The following is a 9,677-nucleotide window of genomic DNA, read 5'->3' as shown; positions in this document are numbered from 1 at the left end:
ATTGAAGACAGGTGTTTGGCAACGAGCAAGAGGCGGCTGATGAATCGGCCCCCACTCTCCTAGATTTTAAGCAGAAACTTCTGGGGAATTGTACTTGCGGGGTTTGTAAAAGTGAGCTCTTAGCAGAGGATGGTTTCGATCCATCGACCTCTGGGTTATGGGCCCAGCACGCTTCCGCTGCGCCACTCTGCTGCTGCTCAGGAGGTTAGGAAGGCGGGGAAGAGAAGCCGAAATAGGTGGCCTCTGGCTACCATGCGCCAGCAAGTATAGCCATTTGTTAAAGGCCAGGGCCCCCCCTTGAGGCTGTTTTCCTTTTTCGATATTATTGAGTCAAAGGTCATGTGACCTGGCTGGGGCTTCGAGCAATTGCGTGCAGCAACGGTGTCTCTGTGGCGCAATCGGTTAGCGCGTTCGGCTGTTAACCGAAAGGTTGGTGGTTCGAGTCCACCCAGGGACGATGGCCTAATTTTCTTTGGCTTTCAGGGCACAGCGAAAGGCCCTCCTTGGCAGGCCTGAGCTGCACTCCCAACTGAGAGCTTGGATGTGGTGTCTGTTTTAAATTCCTCAGACTGGGAGCACAGCTCTCTTAAAAGGGTGTTTTAAGGTAGTAGAGGAAGAGCGCAGCCAGAATGTGTGTTTCAGCTGCTCGAAAGGTCCAACACGAAAGGATGCACCCGCCTCCCTCCCCCAAAGAAAAAGGTCCTTCGAGCCGGAATCGAACCAGCGACCTAAGGATTGCTAATGTTTTTACTACAGTCCTCCGCTCTACCAGCTGAGCTATCGAAGGCTTGGCCGGCCTTTGCTCGCCTACCTCCTAGGCTTGTCAAAGAGTGGCATGAGAAAAGGCATTTGAAAAAGTCAAAAGGTTATGGAGGATGCGGGCATCGATCCCGCTACCTCTCGCATGCTAAGCGAGCGCTCTAACATTTGAGCTAATCCCCCTCTCACGTCCGTTCACTTTGGCCATCATCCCACCACGCTGTGACTTAAATAACCAGTTTTTTTTTGTTTTTTTTTGTTTTGTTTTTTAAGTGTGCATCCCAATCGCCACAAGTAAGAAACTATTGGGAAGCTGACAGGACTTGGGGCAGCCTGGGATGGTCCCCAGTTTAAAGTACTTTCCTTCCTTTTTCAAACTTGTGTTGTTCGCTCTGCGAGGAAAGCTGCGTTGGCCTCCGCCGAGTTTCTGTAGTGTAGTGGTCATCACGTTCGCCTAACACGCGAAAGGTCCCCGTTCGAAACCGGGCAGAAAACATTGGTTTGGGTACCCTTTTGATCCAGGGACAACCTTTTTACTTCGAAGCCCCAGTTTTCCTCCGCTCGGTTTGAATACTGGCGGCTGGCTCGCCATAGCGGTGCCTGTCTCAACAGGCAGGTTTCTGTAGTGTAGCGGTTATCACGTTCGCCTCACACGCGAAAGGTCCCCGGTTCGAAACCGGGCAGAAAACACAGTTCTTTTGCAGCCTTTTGGCTACCCCACTACGTAGCCAAAAGCACCAACACGTGAAATATTCCGGCTTCGAAACCGGGCAGAAGCATGGTGCTTCTGGAAGAAATTTTTGGCTACCCCACTAGTGCAACACAAAAACCTTCTTTGCGCAAGCAGGTGATATTTGCTTGCAACAAGGCTTTTAGACACAGCCACATACTTGTCCAGTTTGTCTTGTTGGAGATATTGAAGACAGGTGTTTGGCAACGAGCAAGAGGCGGCTGATGAATCGGCCCCCACTCTCCTAGATTTAAGCAGAAACTTCTGGGGAATTGTACTTGCGGGGTTTGTAAAAGTGAGCTCTTAGCAGAGGATGGTTTCGATCCATCGACCTCTGGGTTATGGGCCCAGCACGCTTCCGCTGCGCCACTCTGCTGCTGCTTCAGGAGGTTAGGAAGGCGGGGAAGAGAAGCCGAAATAGGTGGCCTCTGGCTACCATGCGCCAGCAAGTATAGCCATTTGTTAAAGGCCAGGGCCCCCCCTTGAGGCTGTTTTCCTTTTTCGATATTATTGAGTCAAAGGTCAATGTGACCTGGCTGGGGCTTCGAGCAATTGCGTGCAGCAACGGTGTCTCTGTGCGCAATCGGTTAGCGCGTTCGGCTGTTAACCGAAAGGTTGGTGGTTCGAGTCCACCCAGGGACGATGGCCTAATTTTCTTTGGCTTTCAGGGCACAGCGAAAGGCCCTCCTTTGGCAGGCCTGAGCTGCACTCCCAACTGAGAGCTTGGATGTGGTGTCTGTTTTAAATTCCTCAGACTGGGGAGCACAGCTCTCTTAAAAGGGTGTTTTAAGGTAGTAGAGGAAGAGCGCAGCCAGAATGTGTGTTTCAGCTGCTCGAAAGGTCCAACACGAAAGGATGCACCCGCCTCCCTCCCCCCAAAGAAAAAGGTCCTTCGAGCCGGAATCGAACCAGCGACCTAAGGATTGCTAATGTTTTTACTACAGTCCTCCGCTCTACCAGCTGAGCTATCGAAGGCTTGGCCGGCCTTTGCTCGCCTACCTCCTAGGCTTGTCAAAGAGTGGCATGAGAAAAGGCATTTGAAAAAGTCAAAAGGTTATGGAGGATGCGGGCATCGATCCCGCTACCTCTCGCATGCTAAGCGAGCGCTCTAACCATTTGAGCTAATCCCCTCTCACGTCCGTTCACTTTGGCCATCATCCCACCACGCTGTGACTTAAATAACCAGTTTTTTTTGTTTTTTTTGTTTTGTTTTTTTAAGTGTGCATCCCAATCGCCACAAGTAAGAAACTATTGGGAAGCTGACAGGACTTGGGGCAGCCTGGGATGGTCCCCAGTTTAAAGTACTTTCCTTCCTTTTTTCAAACTTGTGTTTGTTCGCATTCGCGAGGAAAGCTGCGTTGGCCTCCGCCGAGTTTCTGTAGTGTAGTGGTCATCACGTTCGCCTAACACGCGAAAGGTCCCCGGTTCGAAACCGGCAGAAACATTGGTTTGGGTACCCTTTTGATCCAGGGACAAACCTTTTTACTTCGAAGCCCCAGTTTTTCCTCCGCTCGGTTTGAATACTGGCGGCTGGCTCGCCATAGCGGTGCCTGTCTCAACAGGCAGGTTTCTGTAGTGTAGCGGTTATCACGTTCGCCTCACACGCGAAAGGTCCCCGGTTCGAAACCGGGGCAGAAACACAGTTCTTTTGCAGCCTTTTGGCTACCCCACTACGTAGCCAAAAGCACCAACACGTGAAATATTCCGGCTTCGAAACCGGGCAGAAGCATGGTGCTTCTGGAAGAAATTTTTGGCTACCCCACTAGTGCAACACAAAACCTTCTTTGCGCAAGCAGGTGATATTTGCTTGCAACAAGGCTTTTTAGACACAGCCACATACTTGTCCAGTTTGTCTTGTTGGAGATATTGAAGACAGGTGTTTGGCAACGAGCAAGAGGCGGCTGATGAATCGGCCCCCACTCTCCTAGATTTTAAGCAGAAACTTCTGGGGAATTGTACTTGCGGGGTTTGTAAAAGTGAGCTCTTAGCAGAGGATGGTTTCGATCCATCGACCTCTGGGTTATGGGCCCAGCACGCTTCCGCTGCGCCACTCTGCTGCTGCTCAGGAGGTTAGGAAGGCGGGGAAGAGAAGCCGAAATAGGTGGCCTCTGGCTACCATGCGCCAGCAAGTATAGCCATTTGTTAAAGGCCAGGGCCCCCCCTTGAGGCTGTTTTCCTTTTTCGATATTATTGAGTCAAGGTCATGTGACCTGGCTGGGGCTTCGAGCAATTGCGTGCAGCAACGGTGTCTCTGTGGCGCAATCGGTTAGCGCGTTCGGCTGTTAACCGAAAGGTTGGTGGTTCGAGTCCACCCAGGGACGATGGCCTAATTTTCTTTGGCTTTCAGGGCACAGCGAAAGGCCCTCCTTTGGCAGGCCTGAGCTGCACTCCCAACTGAGAGCTTGGATGTGGTGTCTGTTTTAAATTCCTCAGACTGGGAGCACAGCTCTCTTAAAAGGGTGTTTTAAGGTAGTAGAGGAAGAGCGCAGCCAGAATGTGTGTTTCAGCTGCTCGAAAGGTCCAACACGAAAGGATGCACCCGCCTCCCTCCCCCAAAGAAAAAGGTCCTTCGAGCCGGAATCGAACCAGCGACCTAAGGATTGCTAATGTTTTTACTACAGTCCTCCGCTCTACCAGCTGAGCTATCGAAGGCTTGGCCGGCCTTTGCTCGCCTACCTCCTAGGCTTGTCAAAGAGTGGCATGAGAAAAGGCATTTGAAAAAGTCAAAAGGTTATGGAGGATGCGGGCATCGATCCCGCTACCTCTCGCATGCTAAGCGAGCGCTCTACCATTTGAGCTAATCCCCCTCTCACGTCCGTTCACTTTGGCCATCATCCCACCACGCTGTGACTTAAATAACCAGTTTTTTTTTGTTTTTTTTGTTTTGTTTTTTTAAGTGTGCATCCCAATCGCCACAAGTAAGAAACTATTGGGAAGCTGACAGGACTTGGGGCAGCCTGGGATGGTCCCCAGTTTAAAGTACTTTCCTTCCTTTTTTCAAACTTGTGTTGTTCGCTTCGCGAGGAAAGCTGCGTTGGCCTCCGCCGAGTTTCTGTAGTGTAGTGGTCATCACGTTCGCCTAACACGCGAAAGGTCCCCGGTTCGAAACCGGGCAGAAACATTGGTTTGGGTACCCTTTTGATCCAGGGACAAACCTTTTTACTTCGAAGCCCCAGTTTTCCTCCGCTCGGTTTGAATACTGGCGGCTGGCTCGCCATAGCGGTGCCTGTCTCAACAGGCAGGTTTCTGTAGTGTAGCGGTTATCACGTTCGCCTCACACGCGAAAGGTCCCCGGTTCGAAACCGGGCAGAAACACAGTTCTTTTGCAGCCTTTTGGCTACCCCACTACGTAGCCAAAAGCACCAACACGTGAAATATTCCGGCTTCGAAACCGGGCAGAAGCATGGTGCTTCTGGAAGAAATTTTTGGCTACCCCACTAGTGCAACACAAAACCTTCTTTGCGCAAGCAGGTGATATTTGCTTGCAACAAGGCTTTTTAGACACAGCCACATACTTGTCCAGTTTGTCTTGTTGGAGATATTGAAGACAGGTGTTTGGCAACGAGCAAGAGGCGGCTGATGAATCGGCCCCCACTCTCCTAGATTTTAAGCAGAAACTTCTGGGGAATTGTACTTGCGGGGTTTGTAAAAGTGAGCTCTTAGCAGAAGATGGTTTCGATCCATCGACCTCTGGGTTATGGGCCCAGCACGCTTCCGCTGCGCCACCTCTGCTGCTGCTCAGGAGGTTAGGAAGCGGGGAAGAGAAGCCGAAATAGGTGGCCTCTGGCACCATGCGCCAGCAAGTATAGCCATTTGTTAAAGGCCAGGGGCCCCCCCCTTGAGGCTGTTTTCCTTTTCGATAGTATTGAGTCAAAGGTCATGTGACCTGGCTGGGGCTTCGAGCAATTGCGTGCAGCAACGGTGTCTCTGTGGCGCAACTCGTTAGCGCGTTCGGCTGTTAACCGAAAGGTTGGTGGTTCGAGTCCACCCAGGGACGATGGCCTAATTTTCTTTGGCTTTCAGGGCACAGCGAAAGGCCCTCCTTTGGCAGGCCTGAGCTGCACTCCCAACTGAGAGCTTGGATGTGGTGTCTGTTTTAAATTCCTCAGACTGGGAGCACAGCTCTCTTAAAAGGGTGTTTTAAGGTAGTAGAGGAAGAGCGCAGCCAGAATGTGTGTTTCAGCTGCTCGAAAGGTCCAACACGAAAGGATGCACCCGCCTCCCTCCCCCAAAGAAAAAGGTCCTTCGAGCCGGAATCGAACCAGCGACCTAAGGATTGCTAATGTTTTTACTACAGTCCTCCGCTCTACCAGCTGAGCTATCGAAGGCTTGGCCGGCCTTTGCTCGCCTACCTCCTAGGCTTGTCAAAGAGTGGCATGAGAAAAGGCATTTGAAAAAGTCAAAAGGTTATGGAGGATGCGGGCATCGATCCCGCTACCTCTCGCATGCTAAGCGAGCGCTCTACCATTTGAGCTAATCCCCTCTCACGTCCGTTCACTTTGGCCATCATCCCCACCACGCTGTGACTTAAATAACCAGTTTTTTTTTTTTTTTTTTTTTTGTTTTGTTTTTTTTAAAGTGTGCATCCCAATCGCCACAAGTAAGAAACTATTGGGAAGCTGACAGGACTTGGGGCAGCCTGGGATGGTCCCCTAGTTTAAAGTACTTTCCTTCCTTTTTTCAAACTTGTGTTGTTCGCTCGCGAGGAAAGCTGCGTTGGCCTCCGCCGAGTTTCTGTAGTGTAGTGGTCATCACGTTCGCCTAAACACGCGAAAGGTCCCCGGTTCGAAAACCGGGCAGAAACATTGGTTTGGGTACCCTTTGATCCAGGGACAAACCTTTTTACTTCGAAGCCCAGTTTTCCTCCGCTCGGTTTGAATACTGGCGGCTGGCTCGCCATAGCGGTGCCTGTCTCAACAGGCAGGGTTTCTGTAGGTAGCGGTTATCACGTTCGCCTCACACGCGAAAGGTCCCCGGTTCGAAAACCGGGCCAGAAACACAGTTCTTTTGCAGCCTTTTGGCTACCCCACTACGTAGCCAAAGCACCAACACGTGAAATATTCCGGCTTCGAAACCGGGCAGAAGCATGGTGCTTCTGGAAGAAATTTTTGGCTACCCCACTAGTGCAACACAAAACCTTCTTTGCGCAAGCAGGTGATATTTGCTTGCAACAAGGCTTTTTAGACACAGCCACATACTTGGTCCAGTTTGTCTTGTTGGAGATATTGAAGACAGGTGTTTGGCAACGAGCAAGAGGCGGCTGATGAATCGGCCCCCACTCTCCTAGATTTTAAGCAGAAACTTCTGGGGAATTGTACTTGCGGGGTTTGTAAAAGTGAGCTCTAGCAGAGGATGGTTTTCGATCCATCGACCTCTGGGTTATGGCCCAGCACGCTTCCGCTGCGCCACTCTGCTGCTGCTCAGGAGGTTAGGAAGGCGGGGAAGAGAAGCCGAAATAGGTGGCCTCTGGCTACCATGCGCCAGCAAGTATAGCCATTTGTTAAAGGCCAGGGCCCCCCCTTGAGGCTGTTTTCCTTTTTCGATATTATTGAGTCAAAGGTCATGTGACCTGGCTGGGGCTTCGAGCAATTGCGTGCAGCAACGGTGTCTCTGTGGCGCAATCGGTTAGCGCGTTCGGCTGTTAACCGAAAGGTTGGTGGTTCGAGTCCACCCAGGGACGATGGCCTAATTTTCTTTGGCTTTCAGGGCACAGCGAAAGGCCCTCCTTTGGCAGGCCTGAGCTGCACTCCCAACTGAGAGCTTGGATGTGGTGTCTGTTTTAAATTCCTCAGACTGGGAGCACAGCTCTCTTAAAAGGGTGTTTTAAGGTAGTAGAGGAAGAGCGCAGCCAGAATGTGTGTTTCAGCTGCTCGAAAGGTCCAACACGAAAGGATGCACCCGCCTCCCTCCCCCCAAAGAAAAAGGTCCTTCGAGCCGGAATCGAACCAGCGACCTAAGGATTGCTAATGTTTTTACTACAGTCCTCCGCTCTACCAGCTTAGCTATCGAAGGCTTGGCGGCCTTTGCTCGCCTACCTCCTAGCTTGTCAAAGAGTGGCATGAGAAAAGGCATTTGAAAAAGTCAAAAGGTATGGAGGATGCGGGCATCGATCCCGCTACCTCTCGCATGCTAAGCGAGCGCTCTACCATTTGAGCTAATCCCCCTCTACGTCCGTTCACTTTGGCCATCATCCCACCACGCTGTGACTTAAATAACCAGTTTTTTTTGTTTTTTTTGTTTTGTTTTTTTAAGTGTGCATCCAATCGCCACAAGTAAGAAACTATTGGGAAGCTGACAGGACTTGGGGCAGCCTGGGATGGTCCCCAGTTTAAAGTACTTTCCTTCCTTTTTTCAAACTTGTGTTGTTCGCTCGCGAGGAAAGCTGCGGTGGCCTCCGCCGACGGTTCTGTAGTGTAGTGGTCATCACGTTCGCCTAACACGCGAAAGGTCCCCGGTTCGAAACCGGGCAGAAACATTGGTTTGGGTACCCTTTTGATCCAGGGACAAACCTTTTTACTTCGAAGCCCCAGTTTTCCTCCGCTCGGTTTGAATACTGGCGGCTGGCTCGCCATAGCGGTGCCTGTCTCAACAGGCAGGTTTCTGTAGTGTAGCGGTTATCACGTTCGCCTCACACGCGAAAGGTCCCCGGTTCGAAACCGGGCAGAAACACAGTTCTTTTGCAGCCTTTTGGCTACCCCACTACGTAGCCAAAAGCACCAACACGTGAAATATTCCGGCTTCGAAACCGGGCAGAAGCATGGTGCTTCTGGAAGAAATTTTTGGCTACCCCACTAGTGCAACACAAAACCTTCTTTGCGCAAGCCGGTGATATTTGCTTGCAACAAGGCTTTTTAGACACAGCCACATACTTGTCCAGTTTGTCTTGTTGGAGATATTGAAGACAGGTGTTTGGCAACGAGCAAGAGGCGGCTGATGAATCGGCCCCCACTCTCCTAGATTTTAAGCAGAAACTTCTGGGGAATTGTACTTGCGGGGGTTTGTAAAAGTGAGCTCTTAGCAGAGGATGGTTTCGATCCATCGACCTCTGGGTTATGGGCCCAGCACGCTTCCGCTGCGCCACTCTGCTGCTGCTCAGGAGGTTAGGAAGGCGGGGAAGAGAAGCCGAAATAGGTGGCCTCTGGCTACCATGCGCCAGCAAGTATAGCCATTTGTTAAAGGCCAGGGCCCCCCCTTGAGGCTGTTTTCCTTTTTCGATATTATTGAGTCAAAGGTCATGTGACCTGGCTGGGGCTTCGAGCAATTGCGTGCAGCAACGGTGTCTCTGTGGCGCAATCGGTTAGCGCGTTCGGCTGTTAACCGAAAGGTTGGTGGTTCGAGTCCAACCAGGGACGATGGCCTAATTTTCTTTGGCTTTCAGGGCACAGCGAAAGGCCCTCCTTTGGCAGGCCTGAGCTGCACTCCCAACTGAGAGCTTGGATGTGGTGTCTGTTTTAAATTCCTCAGACTGGGAGCACAGCTCTCTTAAAAGGGTGTTTTAAGGTAGTAGAGGAAGAGCGCAGCCAGAATGTGTGTTTCAGCTGCTCGAAAGGTCCAACACGAAAGGATGCACCCGCCTCCCTCCCCCCAAAGAAAAAGGTCCTTCGAGCCGGAATCGAACCAGCGACCTAAGGATTGCTAATGTTTTTACTACAGTCCTCCGCTCTACCAGCTGAGCTATCGAAGGCTTGGCCGGCCTTTGCTCGCCTACCTCCTAGGCTTGTCAAAGAGTGGCATGAGAAAAGGCATTTGAAAAAGTCAAAAGGTTATGGAGGATGCGGGCATCGATCCCGCTACCTCTCGCATGCTAAGCGAGCGCTCTACCATTTGAGCTAATCCCCCTCTCACGTCCGTTCACTTTGGCCATCATCCCACCACGCTGTGACTTAAATAACCAGTTTTTTTGTTTTTTTTTGTTTTGTTTTTTTAAGTGTGCATCCCAATCGCCACAAGTAAGAAACTATTGGGAAGCTGACAGGACTTGGGGCAGCCTGGGATGGTCCCCAGTTTAAAGTACTTTCCTTCCTTTTTTCAAACTTGTGTTGTTCGCTCGCGAGGAAAGCTGCGTTGGCCTCCGCCGAGTTTCTGTAGTGTAGTGGTCATCACTTTCGCCTAACACGCGAAAGGTCCCCGGTTCGAAACCGGGCAGAAACATTGGTTTGGGTACCCTTTTGATCCAGGGACAAACCTT

At 51.1% G+C, this 9,677-nt stretch overlaps 24 non-coding genes across 24 annotated transcripts; 15 read left to right on the top strand and 9 right to left on the bottom strand.

Moving 5' to 3' along the window:
- The first annotated feature begins 383 nt into the window (after positions 1-383).
- On the top strand, positions 384-457 carry TRNAN-GUU (transfer RNA asparagine (anticodon GUU)). The gene has a single exon. It is a non-coding gene; the product is annotated as a tRNA-Asn (tRNA).
- A 243-nt stretch (positions 458-700) lies between these two features.
- Positions 701-787, bottom strand: TRNAY-GUA (transfer RNA tyrosine (anticodon GUA)). Its single transcript is given in 2 exon segments — positions 701-736; positions 751-787. It is a non-coding gene; the product is annotated as a tRNA-Tyr (tRNA).
- Positions 788-1,182: 395 nt separating this feature from the next.
- Positions 1,183-1,255, top strand: TRNAV-AAC (transfer RNA valine (anticodon AAC)). The gene has a single exon. It is a non-coding gene; the product is annotated as a tRNA-Val (tRNA).
- A 120-nt stretch (positions 1,256-1,375) lies between these two features.
- TRNAV-CAC (transfer RNA valine (anticodon CAC)) lies at positions 1,376-1,449 on the top strand. Its single transcript has one exon. It is a non-coding gene; the product is annotated as a tRNA-Val (tRNA).
- Positions 1,450-2,058: 609 nt separating this feature from the next.
- On the top strand, positions 2,059-2,131 carry TRNAN-GUU (transfer RNA asparagine (anticodon GUU)). The gene has a single exon. It is a non-coding gene; the product is annotated as a tRNA-Asn (tRNA).
- A 246-nt stretch (positions 2,132-2,377) lies between these two features.
- On the bottom strand, positions 2,378-2,464 carry TRNAY-GUA (transfer RNA tyrosine (anticodon GUA)). The gene is given in 2 exon segments: positions 2,378-2,413; positions 2,428-2,464. It is a non-coding gene; the product is annotated as a tRNA-Tyr (tRNA).
- Positions 2,465-2,861: 397 nt separating this feature from the next.
- Positions 2,862-2,933, top strand: TRNAV-AAC (transfer RNA valine (anticodon AAC)). Its single transcript has one exon. It is a non-coding gene; the product is annotated as a tRNA-Val (tRNA).
- A 122-nt stretch (positions 2,934-3,055) lies between these two features.
- TRNAV-CAC (transfer RNA valine (anticodon CAC)) lies at positions 3,056-3,129 on the top strand. The gene has a single exon. It is a non-coding gene; the product is annotated as a tRNA-Val (tRNA).
- Positions 3,130-3,736: 607 nt separating this feature from the next.
- On the top strand, positions 3,737-3,810 carry TRNAN-GUU (transfer RNA asparagine (anticodon GUU)). The gene has a single exon. It is a non-coding gene; the product is annotated as a tRNA-Asn (tRNA).
- Positions 3,811-4,054: 244 nt separating this feature from the next.
- TRNAY-GUA (transfer RNA tyrosine (anticodon GUA)) lies at positions 4,055-4,141 on the bottom strand. The gene is given in 2 exon segments: positions 4,055-4,090; positions 4,105-4,141. It is a non-coding gene; the product is annotated as a tRNA-Tyr (tRNA).
- Positions 4,142-4,223: 82 nt separating this feature from the next.
- TRNAA-AGC (transfer RNA alanine (anticodon AGC)) lies at positions 4,224-4,296 on the bottom strand. Its single transcript has one exon. It is a non-coding gene; the product is annotated as a tRNA-Ala (tRNA).
- A 241-nt stretch (positions 4,297-4,537) lies between these two features.
- On the top strand, positions 4,538-4,610 carry TRNAV-AAC (transfer RNA valine (anticodon AAC)). The gene has a single exon. It is a non-coding gene; the product is annotated as a tRNA-Val (tRNA).
- Positions 4,611-4,731: 121 nt separating this feature from the next.
- TRNAV-CAC (transfer RNA valine (anticodon CAC)) lies at positions 4,732-4,804 on the top strand. The gene has a single exon. It is a non-coding gene; the product is annotated as a tRNA-Val (tRNA).
- A 608-nt stretch (positions 4,805-5,412) lies between these two features.
- On the top strand, positions 5,413-5,486 carry TRNAN-GUU (transfer RNA asparagine (anticodon GUU)). The gene has a single exon. It is a non-coding gene; the product is annotated as a tRNA-Asn (tRNA).
- A 244-nt stretch (positions 5,487-5,730) lies between these two features.
- On the bottom strand, positions 5,731-5,817 carry TRNAY-GUA (transfer RNA tyrosine (anticodon GUA)). The gene is given in 2 exon segments: positions 5,731-5,766; positions 5,781-5,817. It is a non-coding gene; the product is annotated as a tRNA-Tyr (tRNA).
- A 1,278-nt stretch (positions 5,818-7,095) lies between these two features.
- Positions 7,096-7,169, top strand: TRNAN-GUU (transfer RNA asparagine (anticodon GUU)). Its single transcript has one exon. It is a non-coding gene; the product is annotated as a tRNA-Asn (tRNA).
- Positions 7,170-7,414: 245 nt separating this feature from the next.
- Positions 7,415-7,501, bottom strand: TRNAY-GUA (transfer RNA tyrosine (anticodon GUA)). The gene is given in 2 exon segments: positions 7,415-7,450; positions 7,465-7,501. It is a non-coding gene; the product is annotated as a tRNA-Tyr (tRNA).
- A 79-nt stretch (positions 7,502-7,580) lies between these two features.
- Positions 7,581-7,653, bottom strand: TRNAA-AGC (transfer RNA alanine (anticodon AGC)). Its single transcript has one exon. It is a non-coding gene; the product is annotated as a tRNA-Ala (tRNA).
- Positions 7,654-7,891: 238 nt separating this feature from the next.
- TRNAV-AAC (transfer RNA valine (anticodon AAC)) lies at positions 7,892-7,964 on the top strand. The gene has a single exon. It is a non-coding gene; the product is annotated as a tRNA-Val (tRNA).
- Positions 7,965-8,085: 121 nt separating this feature from the next.
- TRNAV-CAC (transfer RNA valine (anticodon CAC)) lies at positions 8,086-8,158 on the top strand. The gene has a single exon. It is a non-coding gene; the product is annotated as a tRNA-Val (tRNA).
- Positions 8,159-8,767: 609 nt separating this feature from the next.
- TRNAN-GUU (transfer RNA asparagine (anticodon GUU)) lies at positions 8,768-8,841 on the top strand. The gene has a single exon. It is a non-coding gene; the product is annotated as a tRNA-Asn (tRNA).
- Positions 8,842-9,086: 245 nt separating this feature from the next.
- Positions 9,087-9,173, bottom strand: TRNAY-GUA (transfer RNA tyrosine (anticodon GUA)). The gene is given in 2 exon segments: positions 9,087-9,122; positions 9,137-9,173. It is a non-coding gene; the product is annotated as a tRNA-Tyr (tRNA).
- An 82-nt stretch (positions 9,174-9,255) lies between these two features.
- Positions 9,256-9,328, bottom strand: TRNAA-AGC (transfer RNA alanine (anticodon AGC)). Its single transcript has one exon. It is a non-coding gene; the product is annotated as a tRNA-Ala (tRNA).
- Positions 9,329-9,567: 239 nt separating this feature from the next.
- On the top strand, positions 9,568-9,640 carry TRNAV-AAC (transfer RNA valine (anticodon AAC)). The gene has a single exon. It is a non-coding gene; the product is annotated as a tRNA-Val (tRNA).
- The last annotated feature ends 37 nt before the right edge of the window (positions 9,641-9,677 follow it).

Source organism: Dendropsophus ebraccatus, unplaced genomic scaffold (genome assembly GCF_027789765.1).
Source record: "Dendropsophus ebraccatus isolate aDenEbr1 unplaced genomic scaffold, aDenEbr1.pat pat_scaffold_488_ctg1, whole genome shotgun sequence".
Taxonomy (NCBI): Eukaryota; Metazoa; Chordata; class Amphibia; order Anura; family Hylidae; genus Dendropsophus; species Dendropsophus ebraccatus.
Note: the sequence above shows the minus strand (reverse complement) of the source record. Positions and strands in the feature narration are given on the sequence as shown.